At 40.3% G+C, this 10634-nt stretch overlaps 1 long non-coding RNA gene across 1 annotated transcript; it reads left to right on the top strand.

Moving 5' to 3' along the window:
* The first annotated feature begins 2048 nt into the window (after positions 1-2048).
* Positions 2049-5749, top strand: LOC119363330. The gene is made up of 5 exons (XR_005173905.1): positions 2049-2284; positions 2617-2672; positions 3262-4493; positions 4560-4627; positions 5504-5749. It is a non-coding gene; the product is annotated as an uncharacterized LOC119363330 (long non-coding RNA).
* The last annotated feature ends 4885 nt before the right edge of the window (positions 5750-10634 follow it).

Below are 10634 nucleotides of genomic sequence, written 5' to 3'. Positions count from 1 at the left end.
AGAGGAAGACGCCAAACCAGTTATTGATCACCAACGACGGTTAAATCCTAAGATGAAAGAAGCGGTAAGAAAGTAAATACTAAAGCTCCTCGACGCAGGTACAATTTATCCCGTTGCTGATAGTCAGTGGGCAAGTCTTGTCCATTGTGTCCCTAAGGGAGGTATTGCTGTTGTTCCTAATGATAAAGATGAATTGATCCCGCAAAGAATTATTACAGGTTATAGAATGCTAATTGATTTCCGCATATTAAATAAAGCTACTAAGAAAGATCATTACCCTTTACCTTTTATTTATCAAATGCTAGAAAGATTATCCAAACATACACATTTTTGCTTTCTAGATGGTTACTCTGGTTTCTCTCAAATACCTGTGTCAGCTGAGGATCAAGAAAAAACCACTTGCCCTTTCGGTACCTTTGCTTATATACGTATGCCTTTTGGTTTATGTAATGCACCTGCTACTTTTCAAAGATGCATGATGGCTATATTCTCTGACTTTTGTGAAAAGATTTGTGAGGTATTCATGGATGATTTCTCCGTTTATGGATCCTCTTTTGATGATTGCTTGAGCAACCTTGATCGAGTTTTGCAGAGATGTGAAGACACTAGTCTCGTCTTGAATTGGGAATGCCAATTTATGGTTAATGAAGGCATTGTCTTGGGGCATAAAATTTCTGAAAGAGGCATTGAAGTTGATAAAGCTAAGGTTGATGCTATTGAAAAGATGCCATGTCCCAAGGACATTAAAGGTATAAGAAGTTTCCTTGGTCATGCCGGTTTTTATAGGAGGTTCATTAAGGACTTCTCTAAAATCTCTAGGCCTTTGACTAATCTGTTGCAAAAAGATATTCCTTTTGTCTTTGATGATGATTGTGTAGAAGCGCTTGAAATACTTAAGAAAGCTTTGAATTTTGCACCTATTGTTCAACCACCTGATTGGAATTTATCCTTTGAAATTATGTGTGATGCTAGCGATTATGCTGTAGGTGCTGTTCTAGGACAAAGAGTTGATAAGAAACTAAATGTTATTCAATATGCTAGTAAAACTCTATACAGTGCTCAGAGAAATTATGCTACTACTGAAAAAGAATCCTTAGCAGTTGTATTTGCTTGTGATAAGTTTAGACCTTACATTGTTGATTCTAAAGTAACTGTTCACACTGATCATGCTGCTATTAAATATCTTATGGAAAAGAAAGATGCTAAACCTAGACTTATTAGATGGGTTCTCTTGCTACAAGAATTTGATTTGCATATTTAAAACAAAAAGAAGCTAGCCAACTCACCTCCAGGAGGCTCCCTCGATTGGGGCTTCGTCGGTCGTCCGATCTGCCTTTCTGGCGCGCCTAAGCCGTTGGATCTTCACTTGCCGTTAAATTATTTTCACCCCACGGTTCATTTTTCTGCCCAATGACTGGTGGGCTCGTCTCGTGTCTGTATTGGCTGGGTAAGCGGCGCCCGGGTGAGAGAGAATTTGTCCCATCCACGCGCCGCGCCCGCACCCAACACAACCCAATCCCCTCGTCCCGCACGCCATGCACACTCCGGTCCCCTCATCCCGCACGAACCCTAGGAGAGAGAGATAGGAAGATGAGAGGGAGAGAAAGGGGATAGGAGAGGAGAGGGAGGTCCGGCAGCGGATGGGAGAGGGTGATCGGCCGGCATCGGCCTACACTGGCGAGGCGTCAGCCTGCGCCCCTCCTCGCGCATGAACACTAGCTGAGAGACAAAATGAGGGGGAGAGAGAGAAGGAAGGAGAGGAGGGAGAAAGAGAGAGGAAAGAGGAAAGGGAGGTGCGGCGGCTGACAGGAGAGAGGGTCATTGGCCGGCGCCGGAGAGGACGGGCCTGACCTAGACCCGACCTGGAGGTTGGCGGCGGCTCGATCCACTCCTGGATCGGTAGCTGCGATGAGGCTGAGGCTCGGGCGTGTTGTACGGGAGGATGGACTCTGCCTCTTCCTCATGGTGCGGCGGACGGCGGCTCTCCCTCTTCTCTGTCGTCGGCGGCCAGCTCAACCCACAGCCTCGTGCTCGACGATGACCACGGATGGAGGGTGTCAAGAGGGGAAGAGGGGAAGGACGCCTTCGCCTTCGCAAGCAGTGCTGGCGGACGAGCACACACGCATGTCCTCTTCCTAATGGAAGGCAACTCGAGCATGGGAGTAGTGGTCAAGGTTGGGCACCATGGGTTGTCCGAGGTGCTTCATGGTGAGGAACAGGTGCGCCATCTTCCAATCCGTCCACAGTTTGAAGCAGCCAGGCAGGGAGGACCAAGAAAACATAGGTACTCTTCTATCCCTTTGTACGTCTTGTCTGATGCATGTTTGTGTGTGTGTGAGGGAGGGAGGGAGGGAGGGAGAGAGAGAGAGCAGATCACCGATGGAATGGAAGGTAACTTTTATTTCAACTTTGATTTTACCAGGCATCCAGATTCTTATTTGTCCTTCTGAGATTTCTTGTTGGGTGTATTAACATTCATGCACACACTGTAAATTATTGTTCTTGTTCCAAATTAGAAATACTGAGAAGAAATAAAATTATTAGTTAGCAAATATACATAGCTCATTCACATTTTAGTTCCCTAATATGTGGGTTTTCTACACATGATGTGTGCAGATCTGTGAAAGAAGAGATGAAGAACAATTTTAGCTGAAGTGTTGAAGAAGACCAAGGTGAATTTTATCCCTCTTGCGAATCCAATCAAGTTTGCGCTTGCATTTTGGTGATATGGTTTGTGTTGGACCATGTTCTCTAGCTATCGATGGACTTTCCAAAGTAGTTTTGCTGATTTTTCATTATGGATTTCATGTTATGCAGACTATTTTGCTTAGAGATGGGCATGCGTGACTCCTTATTTGTTTGCAGCGACTCCTTATGACAATATGAGATTGCTATTTTGCTGCTTGGGAACACATTTTGAGATAACACCAGCTCTGTTCTAACTAGCCATTGTGCTATCCTCTTTTTTTGGGGGGTTGCAAATTCCTTGCCTTTCTATTCTGGTATTTGCATTCAATGTACAATGCTCTATATTTTTACTTGATGATGTACAGTTGTTGGTACTTTTTGTTGAGAACATGCTCTTGTGAGTACAAGTAAAAATATATATTAAATGTGATTGTTGTATGGACTGTGCACCTGTTCCATGTGACAACTAAAATTTGTTGTGTTTCCCCGTCGACTAAGCTTTTCACTCGATTACTGTATGGGTGATTCAATCTTATTTGCTTGTTATATGGGTTGGGTATTCATGGTTCATAGGAGGGGGTTTATAAGGGAATCAAGAGCTTTTTTTAACAGCATGTACAAAAGGTTCAGGAAAGTGGGACTCAAGTCTGCAACCACAATATAAGTAAGGCCATGGAGCAAGAGTTCTGTTGGGCATCCTTTGCATTTATCTTGCCAGGTTCCATGCTTCATAACATGTGTGTAAGCATATCAATACACACATACATTGCGGTTCGTAACGCCATTTAATAGGGGATGCATTAGGGTACTTTATTTCCATTATAAACTGATAATAATTATGAATTTAGTAAGGTAACAATAATATGGGTTATAGCAGAATATTAGATGTGGTATGCTTGTATGAGTAGAATGCAGAGTTTATAAATGAACTAAAATCTGAGAACAGGAAGTGGTAGGTTTAATTTCAGTTAGAAAATTAGGTGTACTACAGTATCATATATTCAGGTAATCCCTTGCATTTTTTTGCCATGTTCAGGCTTTATACATCGTTTGTATATGCATAAAGTACGCCACATAAACTGGAGTTTGTAGTGTCAGGAGTAAGAGGGGTGCAACTAAGTAGTAGCATGTTACAGGATAAGAACAACTGTTTAGTTTAACTCCAAAGAGGTCAGATGGAATGAATTTTTGATATATCTGAACTCTAGAGTATAAGATGCATCTTTCTACTCTTCCTGAGATCACGGTTATCATAACTGGATGTTTGTTTGTGGGAAGTTTTATCTCTTCCCTACAGTCAAAGCTCATGTGCAATTTGGAAAAAAATGCAAACATGCTATCGCTGCATTTGACAATTCCTTTTAGGTGAAAAAACCTGGCTTTGTTTTGTTCCTTTTTGTTCTCTGTTTATTACCGTTTATTGCTCAGAGTGATTATTCCCAAAGTAGTCTTTAACAATTAATCATTTGCAGGTATCTAACCAATAGCGGCTTACGTTTCCTGATCATTTTTCTTTTGGAAATGGAAGTTGTTGCTTCCTAGGTGAGCTGAGGTGATAACTCCCTTCCGGCGCTGGGCCTACGTGTTCAATGCTGCCCTCACCATCCCCTTCTTCCATTGGCTCATCAGCCCGTCAGAGTTCAGAGATCTAATACTCCGCACTGCCTCCCGTCCATTTTCAGATATATATATTTATATAAGGTTTATCATCACCCCATGGATCATGTGTTGTTGATTGACCAGGTTATTGAGGTGGAGGTCAACAGGGTGAGGCAGAGAAGTGGAGTGCTCATAAAGAAACGAAGGTATGTATGAATATGATGGATGCTTCCATTACCAACTAATGAAATGCATGTCTCATGCTCGTGTAGCTGCTGCCTGGACTCGCCGCTGCCGCCGCCTCCAGTCGCTTCCGCCTAGGCATCCCGTCGCTAGCAAGGTAATTTTGTTCTGGTCCCAGCTGTCCTCCTATCCTCCCTGCTTGATTGCTACAGGTTCTTGCTGTGTGTGTGCTTGCTGACTTAGTGTTGTGTGTGTCCGGGCACCCATTGTATTTTTTTACTGGCTTGCTGTTGCGTGCATGATTGTTGTGGCTGGCTTGGTGGTAGCATCATACATACTTGGTCGTAGCGCTCGCTTGCTAGCTACAAGTTCTTGTTGTGTGTTTGGTTACTATTGGCTTAGTTATGTGTATGTGTCTGGGCACCTGTTGTGTTTTTTTGCTGGCTTGCTGCTCGTGCATGATTGTTGTGACTGGGCTCTGGTTGTTCGGTGTTGCGCTGTTGATGGCATGCGACCTGCTTCAAAAAAAGGAAAGAAAGCAAGCATTTGTTTATAGAACAAATATATTGAAAAAAATTACATGGAAAGCGTGCATATTTAGCAGGGAAAAGGAGTCTAGAGAGCTGTGGATTCTTGTTATGTGTTAATTTGCAAAATTTCTGCAGCTATATATTTGCTCAATCCAAAAGACATATTTTACTCAACCTTCAGTATAATGTATTTCTAATTGTTCATAACTCCTAAAAATTTTGTTATGATTTTGCAAGATTTCGATGGAATTGTATTTCTAAATTGTTATACTGATTCCTCGATGCTTCTCTCTTTGCTTTTTTCTTTCCTACAAGAAGATGCCGAGTCATGTAATATGTTCAAAGAGCCATGTTTTTGAACATACACGATGTGTACATCTCTTTGTAGACAACAAGCCATGTTTTTTAAATTATTAAAGGGCATTAAATTTGTTACCTTATATGTTTGCCAACAACAAACCAACTAAACCATGATTCTCTTTTCAATGTGAACATGGATTCAGCGGGTCTCTGCCATTTGGTGCAACGGGTCCATGAGGAAAAGGCGGTCAATTGCTAGCTTATTTGAAAAGCGCCAATAGTGTGTGCCACATGTAAATAGTCCATGTTGAAAGAATAGAAGCAGAAGTGTGGAGATAATGTAATTGGTCAGTCAGGAAATTCAGTCTCAATGAGCTCAACTAATGACATGTGTTGGTTGAGCCTGAAGTCATTTCCAAAGTAATGGAAGTATTTTACTTTCCTTTTCATGTCAGTGGTCGATGGTACTTACATGTTGTATTAGGTTATCAAAGGACTGCAATCATATACATTTTATAAACAAATAAAACACTTTTATGAAGCATGTAGTAGACAAATAGTGCTACTGATAAATGGATTTTTATCTCAGAGCACAAATGGTGTTTAGTGGGTCTCTGTCATTTTGCGCAATGGGAGATTACTCAAAAATACACATATGTTCAACATAAGGGCATTAAATTTGTTACCTTATATGTTTGCCAATTACAAACCAACTAAACCATGATTCTCTTTTCATTGTGAACATGGATTCAGCGGGTCTCTGCCATTTGGCGCAATAGGTCCATGAGGAAAAGGCGGTCTATTGCTAGTTTATTTGAAAAGCGCCAACAGTGTGTGCCACATGTAAACATTCCATGTTGAAAGAATAGAAGCAGAAGTGTGGAGATAATGTAATTGGCCAGTCAGGAAATTCAGTCTCAATGAGCTCAACTAATGACATGTGTGGGTTGAGCCTGAGGTCATTTCCAAAGGAACGGAAGTATTTTACTTTCCTTTTCATGTCAGTGGTCGATGGTACTTACATGTTGTATCAGGTTATCAAAGGACTGCAATCATATACATTTTATAAACAAATAAAACACTTTTATGAAGCATGTAGTAGACAAATAGTGCTACTGATAAATGGATTTTTTTTCTCAGAGCACAAATGGTGTTTAGTGGGTCTCTGTCATTTTGCGCAATGGGATATTACTCAAAAATAAACATATGTTCAACATAGCATGATCTTCAATGAGATTCTATACTACCAAATTAAAATCTATAGGTACATCTCATTGTATACAACAAACCTCCATTATTTCTTTATTAAAGAGGATTGATTTTATTCGCAAAAAGAAGGGTTAAATTTGTTACCGTATGTGCTTGTCCACAACTAAAATAACTAAAGTAAGTTTTTTTTTCAATGTGAACATGAATTCAATGGTTCTTTGCGTCATTTGGCGCAACAGAAATAACTACAAGGATTTATTTGCATACGTATACATCCATAAATGTTTTAGGAGAGAATTACAACACATGATCTATGATGCCTAAAAAAAGATACGAGAAAAGTAAAAATTGCCACATAAAGAGGAGAAATGCAAGATCCAGATAAATGAGAACTAAATCCATGCATGCAGAGAAATCCGAAATCGAAGGAAAGGAGAAATTTCACCAGTTGAGTACGCCTCTCTGGGAATACTTATCTTGCCCAACTGATGAACCGAGGAGGAAAAGGGGATAAACAAGCTCGATGGATTCAGTCCCTGTCGCTTCATATTCTACTACTGACAGGCCACACATAGCTTTGTTCGTGGACTGGGCTAGGTAGCATATGGGCATTTCAAATACCTATGCCTCCATATGCACAACACAAAGAGGGTTTTTTTCATGCACGTGAAAAATAAAATTTTGGTACAAACACCGCTAAAAAATACATCCTTAACTGGCTATACATTTTTTAATCAGATTTATCATCGTGATAATCATATTTTCAACTAATAAAAAGCTTCCTTAGCTGGTCTATACATGACATACACTTTTTTTCAAACTCGGATTACACAACATGCTAAACATGTTTTCAATATAGCATGGTTTAACACATGTAAACATGTTCAAAAAATAGCATGATTTAGTTGAAGGTTCTTGCAGCATGAAACTATTTTCATCGATAGCATGTCTTCAGCAGGTCTCTGCGCCATTTGGCGCAACGGGTCAACTAGTTATTGATAGAAAGGGAGCTGAGAACCCCGTTGCAGACAACTTATCTAGGTTAGAGAATGTTCTTGATGACCCACTACCTATTAATGATAGCTTTCCTGATGAACAATTAGCTGTCATAAATGCTTCTCGTACTGCTCCATGGTATGCTGATTATGCTAATTACGTTGTTGCTAAATTCGTACCACCTAGTTTCACATACCAGCAAAAGAAAAAGTTCTTTTATGATTTAAGACATTACTTCTGGGATGACCCACACCTTTATAAAGAAGGAGTAGATGGTGTTATTAGACATTGTGTACCTGAGCATGAACAGGAACAGATCCTACACAAGTGTCACTCTGAGGCATATGGAGGACACCACGCTAGAGATAGAACTGCACATAAGGTATTGCCATCCGGTTTTTATTGGCCTACTCTCTTCAAAGATGCCCGTAAGTTTGTCTTGTCTTGTGATGAATGTCAAAGAGTTGGTAATATTAGTAGACGTCAAGAAATGCCTATGAATTATTCTCTTGTTATTGAACCATTTGATGTTTGGGGCTTTGATTATATTGGACCGTTTCCTGCCACTAATGGGTATACACATATTTTAGTTGCTGTTGATTACGTTACTAAGTGGGTAGAAGCTATTCCAACTAGTAGTGCTGATCATAACACCTTTATTAAGATGCTTAAAGAAGTTATTTTTTCGAGGTTTGGAGTCCCTAGATATTTAATGACTGATGGTGGTTCACATTTTATTCATGGTGCTTTCCGTAAAATGCTTGCTAAGTATGATGTTAATCATAGAATTGCATCTCCATATCACCCACAGTCTAGTGGTCAAGTATAATTGAGTAACAGAGAGCTCAAATTAATTTTGCCAAAGGCTATTAATAGATCTAGAAACAATTGGTCCAAGAAACTTGATGATGCATTATGGGCTTATATAACTGCATATAAAAATCCTATGGGTATGTTTCCATATAAAATGGTTTATGGAAAAGTATGTCACTTACATCTCGAACTTGAACATAAGGCATATTGGGCCATTAAAGAGCTCAATTATGATTTCAAACTTGCCGGTGAGAAGAGGTTATTTGACATTAGCTCACTTCATGAATGGAGAACCCAAGCCTATGAGAATGCCAAACTGTTTAAAGAAAAAGATAAAAGATGGCATGACAAAAGGATACACAAGCGTGAGTTTAACGTAGGTGATTATGTGTTGCTATTCAACTCCCGTTTAAGATTTTTTGCAGGAAAACTTCTCTCTAAATGGGAAAGCCCTTACGTTATCGAGGAGGTCTATCGTTCCGGTGCCATAAAAATCAACAACTTCGAAGGCACAAATCCGAAGGTGGTGAACGGTCAAAGAATCAAACATTATATCTCAGGTAATCCTATAAATGTTGAAACTAATGTTATTGAAACCGTAACCTTGGAGGAATACATAAGGGACACTTTACAGAATGTTTCAGACTCCGAAAAGGAATAGGTATGTGGTACGGTAAGTAAACCGACTCCAAAACAGTTCTAATAGCAATTTTTCTCCATTTTGGAAAATTTAAGAAAATAGGAAAATAAGAAGTAGTTCGGGAAGGACACGAGGCATCCACGAGGTTGGAGGGCGCGCCCCCTACCTCGTGTGCACCTCGTGCGCTCTCCAGACTCCGTTTTCTTGCACGATACTTCTTTTCATCGATAAAAATTCATTATATAATCTCCCAAATGTTTTGACCACCGTATCACGCAAATATCCTCTGTCTTTGTTTCGAGCTGTTTTTCTGACAGATCTAGAGCACCATGACGTCTTCAAGCGCTCCCAAGGACAAGTTTTTCAAGAGGGTCATCAACCCCTACCTCGCGGAGGTGTTGCATCACCCTCAAACCATTGAGATGCGTGAGGGGGTGCTGCACATCCGCGATATGTGGAGGGACCAAGGAGTACCGGAAGCGTGGAGACAAAGCTCGAAGCAATGGAACAACAAGTTTTCAAGTGCCAAGGGATGGTGGAACGCGGACTCAACGCCAACCAGATGATGATCGCAGAGTTCACCAACAACCACAAGCTGGATGGCAAGAACATTGGGGAGACCATCTTCAAGCTTCATGAGAAAATCGAGCACCTCCAAGCCCAGATCTATGACCTGCAAAACCCAAACTATGAGTATGAATATAGATTCAAGAGGATGAGTTTGGCTGCAGATTTGAGGATCCCAGAGACTCGATCATCCTTCTATGATGGTGAGCCTATGCCTTGGAAGACGGACGACAAGCCTACATCATCAATAACTCCATCATCACCACCTCCGAGGACATAATCACATGGGTATGGGCACTCCCCTTGGCAACTGCCAAGCTTGGGGGAGGTGCCCCGGTATCGTATCACCATCACACTCCTATCTTTACCGTTTTACTTAGTCGATCCTTTTGGTAATATCTTGATCTAGTAGAATTAAGTTTTGGTATGAATTAGTTTTGAGTTTTGCTTTGTGATTCCTCTATGTAATCGAGTCCATGAGCTATATATAATAAAGATTAGTGTTGAGTCAAGGGCTTTGCTATCTTGCTATCATCTTAAGTGCATAAAAGAATAAAAGAAATAAAAGAGATCATATTGATCTTATGGATAGTAATGACTTCACATATAGAAGTATGATGATTAAAAGTGGTTGAGAGTTGGCAAACATAGTTTTGGTCATCGTTGCAATTAATAGAAAGTAATAAAGAAAGAGAGGTTTTCACATATAAATATACTATCTTGGACAACTTTCATGATTGTGAGCACTCATTAAAGTATGACAAGCTAAAGAGTTGATGGTGGAAAAGGAAGACAACGTAATGGCTTATGTTTTCTCACATCTCAGTCAAAGTATATTGTCATGGATCGTCCAACATGTTGAGCTTGCCTTTCCCCCTCATGCTAGCCAAATTCCTTGCACCAAGTAGAGACACTACTTGTGCTTCCAAATATCCTTAAACCCAGTTTTGCCATGAGAGCCCACCATATCTACCTATGGATTGAGTAAGATCCTTCAAGTAAGTTGTCATGTTGTATGCAATAAAAATTGCTCTCTAAATATGTATGATTTATTAGTGTGGAGAAAATAAGCTTTATACGATCTTATGATATGGAAGTAATAAAAGCAA

The sequence above is a fragment of the Triticum dicoccoides genome, chromosome 2B (genome assembly GCF_002162155.2).
Source record: "Triticum dicoccoides isolate Atlit2015 ecotype Zavitan chromosome 2B, WEW_v2.0, whole genome shotgun sequence".
Taxonomy (NCBI): Eukaryota; Viridiplantae; Streptophyta; class Magnoliopsida; order Poales; family Poaceae; genus Triticum; species Triticum dicoccoides.
Note: the sequence above shows the minus strand (reverse complement) of the source record. Positions and strands in the feature narration are given on the sequence as shown.